This window comes from Piliocolobus tephrosceles, chromosome 11 (assembly GCF_002776525.5).
Source record: "Piliocolobus tephrosceles isolate RC106 chromosome 11, ASM277652v3, whole genome shotgun sequence".
In the NCBI taxonomy this organism is placed as follows: Eukaryota; Metazoa; Chordata; class Mammalia; order Primates; family Cercopithecidae; genus Piliocolobus; species Piliocolobus tephrosceles.
In genome coordinates, this window is record NC_045444.1 from 51,445,429 (window position 1) to 51,461,672 (window position 16,244).

At 34.2% G+C, this 16,244-nt stretch overlaps 1 protein-coding gene across 1 annotated transcript in view; it reads left to right on the top strand.

Annotated features, from left to right (window-relative positions):
• Positions 1-15,860: 15,860 nt before the first annotated feature.
• CSRNP3 (cysteine and serine rich nuclear protein 3) overlaps positions 15,861-16,244 on the top strand; it is a 106,843-nt gene continuing 106,459 nt past the window's right edge. Inside the window, exon 1 of the mRNA XM_023188139.2 lies at positions 15,861-16,109. The gene's annotated coding sequence lies outside the window, so the exon portion shown is untranslated. The remainder of the gene's footprint in view (positions 16,110-16,244) is intronic.

Sequence of the window (16,244 nt, forward strand, 5' to 3'; positions counted from 1 at the left end):
GATTGCCAAGGCAAACAGAAAGGGAGCAGGAAGTAGTGGGTCAAGAACTCTGGGGACCTCCAAGTGGGAATGGTTGCAGGAGAGAAGGTTGGATGAAGAGGGACCTGCACGGCAATCAAGAATCAAAAGTCAGAGAGGTGGAAGAAAACTAGGAGCATTTAACGTGAGTGACAAAAATAGAACATTTCCAAATGTCTGAGAAAAATAAGAAAAAGAATATCTGTACTGAAAAGATCAGTTTTAAAAGATCGGTGGGAGCAGATTCATTGAATCTGAATGAGAGATGAGAAATTAGAATAATTCTCAAAAATATTGGACATAAAATGAGGGTGGAACAATATCAATAGAGCAATGCAAGAAGAGCTTCTCTTGTTTTGGCTTTTGAATAAAATGAGAGGGTGTGATCTGAACTGATAGTTAGCCTGAACACACTGAAATTACCCAATAGTTGTTTACAGCTGGTACCAGCTCTAATTGACTAACTTATCTATTTGGATTGGTTAGAAACTAGAGTCATTGCTAAATATTTTTAATATTCTCCTCAGTGTGATTATAGGCTGAGGGGAAGTCGAAAAGGAAAAGTGGCAAAAGTGGCCATCTTATATAGCAAGGGTCAGCAAATTATGGCCTGTGGTACAAATCTGCCTCACTACTTGTTTGTATATGGCCTTCAAAGAGTGGTTTTACATTTTTATGTGATTGAAAAAAAAGAAAGAAAAGAACACTTCGTGACACATGAAAATGTTATTAAATTCAAATTTTAATGTCTATATATAAAGTTTTATTGGAACACAGTCACATTCATTTGTTTACATACATTTATATATTTGTTTAACTGCCGCTGCTTTCACATTAAAACAACAGAGTTGAGTAGTTGTGATGGCAACCATATGTTTTGCAAAAGCCTAAAATGTTTACTGTGTGGCTTTTTACAGAATAAACTTGTTGACCCCTGATTTATAGTATCATATCGGTGAAGAAAGAGGGAGAGGGAATTAGAGAGAGGGAGAAAATAGGATCAAGGGCACATAAGGAAAGATTGGCCTTGAAAAGAATAAAAGGATACTTCGTCTTGTAAAACTGGGGGAAAGGATGATAGGACTGTGCAAATATAGACCAGTTTGTTGATGCTGGAGGAGAAAGAGGAGGGAGCTCCCCCACAACCATATATACCCCACACTCTAAGTTAAATGTGTTGGCTGCCATTGATCATGACATTTTAGAGGACAAAAACTGTGTCGTATTCATCTGTGCCTCCCCCACAGCTTTCAGCACAGTGCCTTCCTTTCAGCCATTCTCACTAAATATTTAATTGAATCCCAGGTGAAACTCTATTATAAGCACATTCCTAGAAACCTCTGCCCTTAGGGGCTTGGATTTAATTCTCTTACTATGTAGCCTGCATTTATTAAAGTTTGATGTTATGTTTAGAGGTGTGAAGAAAATGGAATCCGGTTTCTTAGTTAATTTTCACTTTGCTAAATGGAGTCAATATTGTTAGAGAGAGTTAATATTCTTATTAATATTGGCCATTTTTCCCTTTTTTCAACCTGAATAGTTCCATAAATTACTAAGGGAATTTTGAGAATAAATATTATACAAAGATAAGGTATTCATGCAGATTTTTAAAAGCCACTAACAATGTAAAATCAGGACCACTGGGAGAGTTGAAAAATTAAGGGGGGAAAAAAACTATTGTACAGTAGAGAATATGGCAACATTTGGTTATTTTATTTGGCCAGCATGGTGGATTTTAAAAGTCTGAATATTAATGCCCTTGGGTATACTCTACTCATTCACTGCCATTGTCACAGTTGCTGGTGTCTTATACCTGCTCATACAAATATACTGCCAGCCTGGATCTTAAAATAATTTAAATGTATAATTGCTGATGAAGGGTTATCTGAAAGCACAAGAGCAGTCCACATGACCTGCTTGGGGTTTACTTTTTATGGTGGAATGTATATTTTCAAAGGTTTTACATAAGTTAGTGAGCAATTTTCTCTTCCTTTAGGGAGGACCATATCTGTATCATTTAAATTGCTATTTACATTTAAAAACCATTTGTAGAAAAAAAAATCCATCATTCCATTATTAAACAAGGGGAAAATATTCAGGTTAAGATAATAAAAGAGTTTGTAAGACACACACACACACACACACACACACATTTACATGAATATACACATTTACTCTGATTAGTCAAATCATCAGATCCCTCTTGTTTCCTATGTAGCCATGACAATTACAAATTAAAAAAAATTAAACAGCATGCATGTGAAAGTGTCAATGATTTTACCTACTACTCAATTGATTGTGAATAGGAAAATTAATTTTGCCAGCACTCAGTTATCTAATGTTCTTTAGTTCCCCATAATCAATCTTTGCATCTCTAAAGGGAGCTGTGCAAGTGGTGACCTATAATGACATTCATCTTCCCATGATTATTCCCATTATTAATCTTCTAACAGGCATAGGTTGCTGAAAGGGATACTCTAATGTGACTGATGACAGTGGTATAGTACCCAACTAACCAAATCTACAAACTCATCTAAAGAATCTATGGTACAGCATAGACTAGAGTGCAGCATAGGCTTCAATAACGTGATGTGTCAGAGACTACTGAGAGAGAGAGAGAGGGAGAGAGAGAGAGAGAGAAATGTGCAAAGAAGAAAAAAGCAAATTACTTTACCTGTTAATCATATAAAAATTGGAATATAGGAGTTTTTATTTCTTCTGATTGTTTTCATTATATTCAAAATTTTGGTTATCTGGTACTTTGCTACTTTTATTAATAAATCTCTCTGGTACTAGAAAAAGAGCCTGGTCCATGAAGGTGAAACATACAAATAATACAGTCTGTCAACTATTGATCTCTACTGATGAAAGTGTCCCCTCTAAGCTCACTTGTTCTGCATGGTATAATACTCCTCATAGATAAAGGCTAAGTGAAGTAAGATATGGTCTTTAGTTGAACAAGCTTTTTACTATCTTAATTTTTAGCTTTCTAACTGGTAAACCTTTAAATACACTAGACCAAGATAAATGCTGGGAAATTGACATTTTTAAAAAAATGAACAAAAAATAGTTTATTAATAGACTTTATGCAAGGAGTCCCAGAGTCATTCACAAGTAAATAAAAGAAAGGGATGTGTGATGAAACTAATAGTGATACTAATGAGGAAAATCGGGCTCTATTGTCACCATTTAGCTTTGACACGTTAGAAAGTAAAATAATACAATTAAAACAAGAGATCTATAAAAACAAATATTAAATGTATTATGCACTTTAAGTATCTTCCTATTCTATTTGTCCCATATTATGAAATCACTCTGAATGCAATTTTTTTTTTTTTTTTTTTTGAGATGGAGTCTCGCTCTGTCACCCAGGCTGGAGTGCAGTGGCGCGATCTTGGCTCACTGCAAGCTCTGCCTCCCGGGTTCATGCGATTCTCCTGCCTCAGCGTCCCAAGTAGCTGGGACTATAGGCACCCACCACCACTCCCTGCTAATTTTTTGTATTTTTAGTAGAGACAGGGTTTCACCGTGTTAGCCAGGATGGCCTCGATCTCCTGACCTCCTGATCCACCCTCCTTGGCCTCCCAAAGTGCTAGGATTACAGGCATGAGGTTATATTTTTCTGAAACTAACAGATTATTTTATACTCCTCCTTATCCAAAGACAAAGATTACGATTGGATTCTATTGCTTTCCTTAGGAAATGTTCTTATTATTTTACCCAGAAATTTTCCCCTAGTTATATAGTGGAAATGTTTATTGAATGGGAATATCAATGTAAATAGTATAGATACAGCCATCCCTAGAAGCAGAAGAAATTGCTCAGTGACTTTTGTAAAGCCCTTTTGAAAATTACCCATGTCACTAGCCTGTGGAGGAAGAGAACTGAGTAGTTACTACCTTTTGCTAGTAATCACCTCAACCACAACTTTTATAACTCTCACGAACAATCCTTATTCATCCATCTTTTTTCCTGCATCCTCTTCTGTCATGATACTCTGTAGCTAAGCCAAGTTTTACACTACCTTTTCTCTCCACTCATAAGCTATCTGGTTCCCACTGAATGAGTCTCTCTATTCCCTACAGCCATCCTATCTACTCTAATAGTGTCCACCTAAACCACAGGAAGCATAACTGCAGTTTTGTAGCATTTGCTATCAAATGGAGTTTGAGTTGTTCAAATCATTCTGTTTTAGGTAGGAAGCAAAGCAATTCAGCAATCAGGTGTACTATCTAAAAGCAAAGCTCAAAATATCTATGTATAATTTTGTTAACTGCTCAATCAGATATGAAGTGCAGATCCTTATGGTAAACCAGACTTTTTCCGTTTATGTACTTGGCTTGCAGATCTGATCTTTTAGTGGTATATCTTTAATCGCTTTAAACTGTTTGTTTCGCTAGTGTTCATGATGTGATTTGGCTCACTGGAGCTTACATTTGAGAAACAAAAAATACTATTACTTTTATATTTAGTGATAGCTGTCCACTTCTGCATAGTGGATTTAGGGTCAGAAGACATGCCTTTAAATAAAGGATATACTTTAATTCCTTATATTAGTTAGTAAGGACTACTACTTGTCAAAATCTACCTTTGAATAAAATTTAAGTTTTTCTGCAGTTGAATAATAAAAAGTCAGAATACTTGAGTTGAAAAGAGCATTAGTCTAAACTAGGAAAGTAGCCACTCGAAATCTTTATGCCTTACATTTGTCGTCAGTAAAACTGGATAAAGTCACAAGTAAGTGGTCCATCTACCTTTCATGTCTACCTAAACATGAAAGCAAATGTTTACAACTGCTTAGGAGAAAATTTGAGACCATCCAAGGTTGAATATATTCAGGTTAGGACACACAACCCCCTAAGAGACCGTAGGAAATTGAGCTCAAAACGCGAGAATGGTTGATTTTTTTTTTCTCTCTCTTCTTCAAGAGTAATTTCGTACTTTTTCAATTCAGTAATTATTCTTCTATTTGTTCTGGTTTCTTGATACTCTACAAAAAGTCATTTCAATGTTGGCAGTTTATTCACTGAATCCAAAATGGACTGTTCATTTGGATTGTATTCTCTCTACAACTATTACATTTACTCTCTCTTCAGAGAATTTAATGCCAATGTTTACCAAATTGCTGCAACACAGTCCACACCATAATTTCTTTTGTCTTAGGAAATTATCCACAGCAAGCTTAAATTTTAATATTTGCTACCCACAGTATGTTCTTTCTCTTAAATGGAAAGGCTAGACAGTTGTGATAGACAAAAAAAACGGTAAGGAATTTCTATTTTGTAAACCCTTTTTCTTTCTGGTCTGTTTGTTGTAGGTTTAACTGGGATGGGCAAGAAGGGATTCTCATTATTAATCAATGTCTCAATAAGTATTTCTTACGTTAAATACTAATAAAGTCCAGTGAAATTAATTCTGAATGAATATACATGGAAAGCCCTTTTATATGTAATATTAATTAACACATGAACATTTTATTCTAACTTCATTTTTTATTTAACTCATGCCATGAGTTGACAGAAAGCTTTTGTTGACAGAAGTAGTATTATATATTTGCTGATGTGTTGATTCAAAATGTAAAAATGTTTACAAAGGGCTGTTAGCAAAGCCTGAACATCCCCTGATGTACAAGTATCCCTATTTTAAAAGAAATCCACCTGTGACCCAAAGAGACTATGTTAGATAACTGTGTGCAAAATCACAGAACTGGTCTTGGACAGACGTGGAGGTAGGTTGAAGTACATCTCCTCTGCATTTGAAAGAAAAAGAGGGAAAGGAGAAAAGTCATTGACAATGGGGATGATAATGATGATTGGTTCTTGAGAGAAGGGCCCAAGAAGTTTTATCAGTAGGATAAATTTTTAACAAGGCTGAAAATGTGTTACCAGCTGTGGAACAGCTGCAACTGGGGAAAAAATGCAAGACATTTTGTCTGATCCAATTCTCATAACCCTGTCGTTGGGGGAGTAAAAGTATATGCAGTATCTCTAGATTTTCATCTGGTTCATTTAGACAAGCTTGAAAAACATCAACTGGAAGTAAGTGTTAAACAATAATTCTGTCCTCTGAGCAATTTGAATCTTACCAGCACATTCTAAAGATAGCTGTCTCAAAGCTCGTGTCCACTTTATGTCTATATTCTAAAAGCACTTTCACAAACACTTGTTCAATAGTGTTGAGCGTTTCTCATGGTAAGGTTTGTGGTGGACTCTAAAGATATAGATACAAATAAGACAAGGCCTTTATTCTTGAGATTGCAGTTTATTAATATCTTTCAAGAAATGCAAACACATTTATCAGGCACACTATAAAATTTATATAGAGTAATAAAGAGATATGAAAGAGAGAGAAAGGGACAAGTTTTTCCACTCCATGTTAAAGGATATGGGAAGAGGCTCCAAAGAGGGGGCCCTTTAGAGCTGAGCTTTCAAGAGGGTGGGAAAGTTAACTCGATGAAGGAAAGAAGAGAGTGTGAGAAGTCAGAGGATGATATTCACATTACTGCTATGCTATAGACTGAAAATGTGCTTCTATACCAGAGCCTCCCATTTGCAGCCAAAGATTTATTGGGCAATACAAATTAAAAGCTACCTCTCAAATTGTTGCCTGGGAAACACTACGTGATGACTGGTTCTCTTTTAGTACACAATTGTGAAAGCAAAGTAAATATGGCCTGAGAAAGACTCCGTACTTCTATATTTGAATCCTGGTGGAGGAGTGGATGGACTGTAACCTAGCTTAATAGTCAGACAAAATTGAAAACCGAACTTAGGAGCGTGCACCTGTAATGATAACTGAGTCTTGGGCAACCCAGTGGTCATACTTCAACCACTCATAGATTGCTAAGTGTTCAAACTGTGTTCAAATAAGGTAAACGTCAACCTGTAACCAACCCAGCTGTTTCTGTACCTCATTTCCCTTTTTTTATCTATAATTCTTCTCCCACCACGTGGCTGCGCTGGAGTCTCTGCGAATTTGCTGTGATTCTGGGGACTCTCCAATTCATGAATTGTTCATTGCTCACTTACACTACTTTAAATTTAATTTGGCTGAAGTTTTTCTTTTATCACAATTAATAACCATAACAGAATTCAATGACAATATGCTTAGGTTCAGAAAACTTCAGCACCAGGTCTCTCTGGGATAGCAAGAAAGCACGAGTTCAGCTGCTGGACTTTTGTCTTCCAGGCACCCTCTCAGTATAACAGAGACATAGTATAAAGACACTAATATTTTTCCAGTTAGACGCATGTGCCACAGGCCTTCTCTGATGTTGCTGCTGTTAAATTTCACATGGAACTGCATAATGCCCAGCTACAGATTTTTGTAGCTTCTGAAGATCTTCCTCCAACTTAAACAAGTACCACATCCCTGTAGTGCCCTTGTAATTTTTCGTGAAAGTAAAATCTCCCCCACTTCCCCAGACAAGTAAACTAATTCATCATCATGTAGGGTCTGGCAGCTGGCTCTGTAGTGTCACTCCCTGACACCTAAATGTGCCACCTCTAATCACCCCTTTTGATCTATCGCCACCTAGGGAAGGAATGGAAACAGTTATGTGAACCCCCTTGCAGTACCTGGGAAGCAAATTTAGAAGAGCAGCATAGTGTGTGATTTCTTAAAGAAAATTTTCAAAGAAATCTGTTCATCAGTCAAAGCAATCAAGTCTTTAGGGATCCTAGTATGGCATCAAGTTTCAAATTCAGCCTAAGGGTGGAGAGTGATAGCAAAGATCAATTTCCTTGATATCTAAAAAGCTTAAACATAACAGCAGTTGCAATTATTTAAACGGTATTCCTTTAAAAAAGTGCTTTTCTTCTTATTAAAATAATGTTTATTATAACTAATTCCATTACAATAACAATTCTAATATTAAATTTGGCATTGTATTAATAACAGAAAGATGGAGAATATAGAAAAAACCAAAGCAGAAAATTAAATGGACCTATTATGTAATTCTCAGAGATTTTATAATTTTGATTATATTTTTTCTATTATTTTATGTTCATGTATATTTAAAACACTGAGATCACAGTGGGCATATTGTTTTATACTAGCTCACAATCTCTTAATTTTTTTTTATATTTCTCCCTAGTCTTCTTCTATAGCTATTAGTTGTCATCATATTTGTTTGTATTTCTGGCCAATTTGTTCACTGATTATTATTTTGTAAACATTCTTATTGTTTCTACAAAATCATAATGACTGCTTTTAATCACTATCTGATATCCTACTATATTAGTAAGTGTGTATATATCCTACTATATATATAAATATCTATTAAATATATTTGGGTGATTTAAAGCTTTAATTATTATAAATGTGGTTTCTTAAAATTTTTTGTATGTAAAAGTTGCATTCTTCTTGTTGCTACCTGGTTCCACAGTGGCCATAGAATATAGTAAATTGGAGTGATGTAGCCATAGGCTTCCTAGGGCAAATAAATATTGTCTAAATATGATGTAACAAATATATAGAGACAACTTTCAAGCACCTCACTGTGAGTGACTGGGAAACAGTAGCAATATAACGCCCAATTTTGTCTCAGCCATCATAATTGAATGTTCCATAGATAATCATCAGTAATTAAAAAGGCAAAGATCCAAATCATGCTATGGCCTACAAAAAGTAGCAGTTGCTGTAGTATCCATGGTTGTCAGCTAAAGTTATCAGGGGGCATAATATTCCAATAAAATGTGTTTACACTCCTCTCTGTTCTTAATACCACATAGTCAGCTAGTCACATAAGAAATTCTTAGAATATGTAAGTAGAGTTTATTAAGACTGTTATCAAAATAACTTGTTTTTACTAGTTTGTTTACAAGGCTAAGTGCTTTTCTTGAATGAAATGTTGATGTTCTAAACTAATAAAGGTATGAAAAGAATATCTGTCCTTTAGCAAGACCACGAGAATTAAATACCACTACCTTCTAATATGAACGAACACATGTGTACTATAACAACATGTGTATATAGCAGTCATACCCCAGTGTAAGAAGGCTGTATAATTTCCTTCCTTCCAAAAATAAAAAACAGAGCCAAATATGTTTGGATCATGGTTTCATGTAATAGTGCTCTTTGATAAAAATAGACATGAATAATGAATACTAAATAGGAAGCTGACTATATGAACAAGAAAGAAAATGCATGCCTCATATCAAAGAAGCCAGTCACTAGCATTAATAGCAAGCCATGGAATTAAGCTCATTAAAACATTTGCCTAAAGGAGAAATCTAATTTATTTCTTGTATTTATTCATGTTGTATGATTAATAGAAAGCATGGAGGTGGATTTCCTGATCAGGAGCATGATTTTAATCTGCACAGAATACCTTTATATCGTTTTCTTACATGAGTATTACAATTGATGGTATTCAAGATTTGAAGTTTTATTGTAAACAAAGTAACCACTCTTTGTTCTTTCTTAACCTTTAATCAGGCCACTGAGGGAAATTCCGTGCTTTTAAAAGTTAACTGTGACAGACAGAATTGTGTATCTGGGTTCATAGACAGAATCTATGAATCTCCTTTCTTCCAAACCCTCTGTCAAATTCATTCTTTTAAGACTCTCCTTAGTTATTTAATAAAGCTCAGTCATAATCAAACCAGTCAAATACCTTGTATGACTACAGACAGACTCTAAGATGCATTTCAAACATCCCAGCATTACAAATGCACAGTCCTATCGAGATAAAAAAAATCTTAGCATTTTCAGAGTGATTTTTAGTTTCCTTCACACATACATTAGTCATGCCTCAATATCTGTGTACATTCTAGCCCTTCTGCCTAGAATAACCTTATATTCCATAAAAGAACTCCTACTCATTCCTGAAGATTTATTTCCCATGTCACCTCTGCTGCAAAGCCCACCATGACTACCTTAGATAAGATGTCACAGTAGAGCCATGTCACAGTAGAGCCATACTGGGTTAAAACCACACTACCTGGGTTGGATTACAGTCTCTATCATGTGATGCCTCAATGGTTTCATCTGTAAATTAGAGATAGTAAAAGTAGCTACCTCATAGGCTTGTTGTGACAGTTACATGAGTTAATTAATACATGCAGAGCCCTTTGGATTTTGTAAATTCTTGATAACTATTAGCTGTTTTTAGATAGTATTGTGCACACCACCACATCCAACTAATTTAAAAAAAAAATTTTTAAGACAGGGGCTCACTGCGTTGCCCAGGCTGTATATTCTTATATATTCTTCAATTATAGAACTCGTTTCATTATGCTGTAACATCTCTTTTTATCTGCTCCTGCCTCTAGATGAAGAGGTACTTAGCTTACAGACTGCCATCTCCCTAACATATCAGAACAATGAACTTGGTTCCAAGACTATAGAACTCAGTGAATGTAAAATGGATAAATGTATGAATTAATGCATAAATCAATAAATGAACCCAGATGAATAATATGCCAAAGTTGTTTCTGTATGTCTCTGTGATACAAATAAAAGTATGCTCATTCTATTAGCCAAGTATTTGTGGATTTGTATTGGTGAAATAAAATATAGAAAACTATTTTTCTTATGTCTTGACCCCAAAAGCAGTGTCATAACCCTTTTGCTTATGGTGCAACCAATAATAGGACTGATGGTTTTTCCATCAGTCCTATTTTTTTTTAAACCTGCTCCGTTCATATTTGACTTTAGCATATGCTATTTTACTCCTTGTTTTATTTTGTCACACTTTAGACATCTAATTCAGCATAAGAAGAAATCATTACAGTCAACATTTATGGTCACTAAGAAATAAACGTATCTTTCGTGTTCTCTGAGAGAAGGTTCGCTTCATTTATTCTTTTCTCTCGATAAATACTGTTTTCTAATGCTTTTGTAATGATAGAGACTTAAGGGTGGGGAAAAAATCTGGATACTTTCTTCTCTGTGTCACTTTGTATAAAGACTTCTTTACAGCCATGTTCAAATGATTTATGTGCATATTGTAGATGCAGTAGCAGCAATTATAGAGCTATCCTTACCACTTAACCTGCAACATTCTGAATGGCCATTCACTGGCCACTTAAGCTAACATCTGCTGCTTTGGTAGTCTAATATCCAAATAGAATGAAAAATTGAAAGGATAAAACTCCAGTAGGCTTGTTTACTTCAATAGGTAATGGTGGTGCGTGTGTGTATATATGTGTGTGTGTGTTTTAAGTCTTAGTTTGCATTATCCAAAATTATCTGTTTTTTATCTTTGCATAACTAAAACATATGTGTCTTTTCCACATTTTTTTTCCTAAATTAGAAATCAGACACAAGAAAAAAATATAAACACTATCCACTGTGTACTTTACTTAAGTGAGATCCTATTGTTTTACAGTTATTCTCAGCCTCCCAAATATAACATTAACAATGTTTGATACTAATAATTTGTCACAGTTCTGGAAAGTTAACTAACTGAGGCAAATACAAATAAAAATACCTGTGAAATTACTGAATCTGTGTAATGAAACTACTTTAATTAATGCTCTTTTGGATCTAATTGGCAGCTTAAACATTGAATCATTGACTTTTAAGGCTATCAATAAGATCAGAGACCAGTTTATCTAAACAATTTTAAATATTTCATCATTCTCACTGATGGATTCCTTTCTTCTCCTTCCTCTGTCACTGCCTTTATTTCATGCCCCCATTGTTTCTCCCTGATTCTTCATCAGATCCCAGCTGCTGCCTCAGTGCTCCACCAGGCTAGCCCCTCCTCAACTGCCAAAATTGTCTTCTTTACTCATTGCTTTGCCCATACCTCTTATCTTATCCCCTGGTGACTTTACAATGTCCTGCATGTTGCAAACATCTTCTCACCCTCAGCTTCAGAGGGATCTAAGAGAGAGCACCAGACATCCTCCTTCAAAATCCCAATACATGCCTAAATCTCCTGTCACCCAAGTCTCTTCAAAGTCCCTCTTATTATAGTTAGTAAAGCTCTTGCCTTTATTTCTGGGCTTTTCCCAAAGTACCACTTACTACTAGGAACTCCCTTTTCTCCCAGAGTGCCTATATGTGGTTTCTCCATCATGACAGCCTCAGGGCAGTGAATCCTCTTACATGGCAGCTCAGAGTTCTTGGTCCGAGTGTTTCAAGAGGCTCAAGTGGAAGCCACAGAGTTTCTTAGGACCTAGACTTGGACTTTCCAGAGCATCACTGCTGCAGCCTCTACTGGCTAAGCAAATCACTCAGACCAACTAAGAATAAAGGTGGAGGGAATTAGACTTTACTTCTTGCTGGAAAGAATTGCAAAGAATTTGTTGCCATTATTTTTATTCTATTTAAAATATTTTGTTATGAAGAGAAGTTTTGTCTCTTCTAAATTATAATACCCAAAACTAACAGGATACCTTACAATTTGACATTTGATAAATTATTTTTAATTACAAAAAGGATTTTTCTGATTTTAGCAGATATATTGAAAATAAATAAGTGTATACATAAAATACATATTCACTCAATAAAATATGCAAACTTTTGAAAAAGTACCATTTAACACTTTCATATAACATGCTCAGCACATTTTTTAAATTTTAAGCTAAAGAGGCTATGATATTCTTGAGAACAGTGTATATTTCATTTTTATATCCCTAGCAACTGTCTCAGAGCTTAGTACATAGTATCTTCTCAATAAATGTTTGTTCAATTGAATTGAATTAGTCCTGGATTTTGAGGTTGACATAGCCAATTTGTTGACTTCTCTGAATGTGTTGTGAAGGAGAAGAAAATATAGCAAGAAAATCCAGCCTCATCAAGGGTGAATCCAATAGTAGCAACTGGTATGTATACCAGTTAATATGGTCCCAGGAAACACAGGTGATGGTGTTAGTAAATCTTTCTTCATGCAGTAGAATGTTCAACAGATCGTCCAGTTAGCATAAGTTCATGTCTAAACTACTGCAAGAACTGGATAGCAAATATTTTGCATTACTTCTGATAAGGTTTGTTTATTTTGTACGAAAGGGGAGTAAATAAAAGAATTCTATGAGGCCTATTTGTCTTTAGAGAAAAAACAAGCTAATAAAGAGTCAATTGTAAGAGTTGACATAATTTTTTTCCAATTCACAGCTTTTAATATGTCAAAGTAAATTAAAACATTCTTTTAATCTTGGATGGAATTTGCTTCTTAAAGCTATGATCTTGTGTTTCTTTGTTAATTTCATATTTAAAAAATTCTTGGCCCATAAAATTGTTTTATAAGCAGAGCCACCATTGTTCATTGTGTAATTTGAGAATCCCTGGGACTATCCTCTTGCCATCTCACAGATTCCAGAGTTTTGATTAGAAGAATGGGCATATTTTGTAATTTGTTTTTATCCTGAGGCAATTTTATGAGATTTCAAATTATAGTACTTCCTAAATTTAATTATATTTTTTCTGCATGTATTAGAAAAAAAAATCACCTCTTACTTCCAAAAGTCCTGTCTACTTATTATACTTGTTTGTGTTGTTAGAATAATTTATTTAAAAAATTTTTAGAGCAATCATTAGATTTTATATCATATCTTTCCATTTTATTAATATTAGTTGACAATACTTGGTTAAAGCCAATTTAAGGAATTGAAGTACAAATTAATGCTATAGGTTTCCATGACATACTTTCCAAAGACTTTTCTGTTCCCGGTGTGCAGACTTGAAAACTAAGGCATAAGATGCTAAAATAATTTACCAAGGTCATCTATGACAATAGCTGACCTGGAGAGATTATTACCATCCCGTGATTCATTCTATCTCTTTCTAGTTCTGATATCTACCTCTAAATATCTTTTTCAACATGAATAAATTGTCAGGCTCTTATATTTAATACCATACACTGTAGACTTCCCATTGGAGACTCCCAATTTTACCGGTAATTTGTTTTAATTGCTAGCTACTTTCATATTCTTTGTATTTATTTATAGTTCCTTCTTATTGTTACATTATTCCTTTGCATATATACACACAAATTTCACATATATGTGGATTTTTTTCCAATTTCCCAACTCTTGTTCCCCTACTCCCACTTTCTAAAAACTTACAAGTAACTTAGTTTTCTGCTGTTTCTTTCCTTCCATTGGGCAACCATTTTATTTCACTGTTTTTGAAGTGATGCAGTAAGAAAAAAATGGCTGCCTTTTGTTTACTTCCTTGTACATTAGCATGGGTGACATGATCAAATACATTAACTAGGATGTACATATCTTAGGAACCCAGAAGTATGCTATAAGCCAGAAACACTTTGTTTTCCCTTTTCTTTTAATGCCCCAAGGTTTTGCAGCTTTAGCATAGCTCTAATGCTGTGCTAAAAATGAACATGAACATTTGGGGACAAATGCATTAAAATGGTGGTATCTAAAACATATCTGAATATTTCTTTCAATGTTAAGAAAAACCCATCAAAAGGTATTTATTTAAGTCATAAACATTCTAAATCAATGCTAACCCTGCAAATAATATTATAAAGAAAGGTTAACTAATTGTATTTAAAAGCTAAGCTATTTAACCATACTTGCCTATTCTGGTTTTAAATTGTTTTTAAAACTTTCCATTGACACACAAGAAATTTTGAATTATAATTTTTTTGCCCCAAAAGAATTTCTTATTAATGGAAGGCTTAAGCAAATATATATACATGTGTATGTATATTCACTTTTTGATTACTGAATTATTTATAAGTACCATTAAATTACTATATGTCTAACTATTCAGAAAATTTATTTTCTCATCTGTATTTTTGGTGCTTCTGACTTTTCCTTCTGTGTGTGCTGTTTGTTGAACTTTGCATGTATTTGTCATAAGATTTTCACTGAGACTTAAAAGTAACAAGCTTTCAAACATCATTTTAATTTAGTTATTAAAGAGATAAGAAATCGATTTTTTAAAATAAATTCCAATAACTAAATAGTTCTTTATTTGGAAATCCACAATCCATTTTCATTTTTGGAGAAATAATTTTATATATTTAAAAATATTTTTAGAAAGACAATCTGACTACACACACATACACACACATATTTGTGTATATATATTAATGTAACATTTGTGCAGTGGAAAATTCCTGTAAATGTTGAATAGTTTTCCCTGAAACTACTTGTTAACATCGAAATCAGATAAGGTAAATCATATGTTTTATTGAGGTAAGTGGTCTAAAATAAGGTACTGCAATTTAAAAAATTAATAAAAACCATATATCCTTTAGAACTTAAATTGAAATCTGCATTGTTCCTTTAAGTCTGCTGTTCTAGGAATGTGTCATCTTTTGAAAAGATAAATTAATCATCTACTTCATTTATATACATCAATAAAAAAGATTCACCTTCTCATCTACTTTATCAAAAGTAATTAGGATATCTATTTTTATTCATATATAGTATCTTTTAGTGATTGAGATTTTAATTGAGGATATTTTGAAGGAAACAGAAATTATCTTTTTACAAAAAACAAAACACCAAGAAAAAGAAATGCCAGCAATCTAAAGGTTAAAACATATTGCCAAATCATTCAGTAGCACAAGTCTCTTTAATAACATTCGTACAAAAGTACTTTCAGAAAATATGAGATAAGAAATGGCTTTTTGCAAGTTCTCCTTCCTTAAATTATTATTCAGCCTCTTATTAAACTAAAATCTAGTTAACTTCTTTGGGAGCTTGCTCAAACATTTTCTATAATAATAATAATAATAATAATAAATTCTTGTGAAGGGATTTCCATAAGTTGTGCTGCATTAGTGACTTAGAGCAGCTTCCTTATCTGTTATTCCTTCCTCCTAGTAGACCTCAGATGATAAAAATATCCATAGACACAGTGAAGTCAGTGGCACGCCTGGCTCTCTCAGACAAAACTCCATGTGATCACATATAGGCAGCCTCAGTGAGGCTGATGCCGTGCAGCAAGCAGTAGGTAATGAGTCTTTGTGCAGAGTGAAGCTCTTGTTGCTGAACAATAAAGCATATGGTACAAGCAATAAAACACAGGGCTGGGAAATTTAAGAAGATTCCTCTGAACCAGGAAGAACTGTGTCTTCGGTGATGCTGACACGTATTATAAAATGATCATTTATTTTGGATCCTAATGAATAAAGAGTGCAAGGACTAAGACTACAGCTATTTGAACAGGTTGGTGATTTTATAAATTACTCCAACACTTCCTTGTGTTTGACTGGATTTAAATTAGAATGGGCTGGTGTGTGTTTTCCCTTAAACAAAAACTTTGCAAGATATTTGTAGTGTATAATATTAAGGATGCACTTG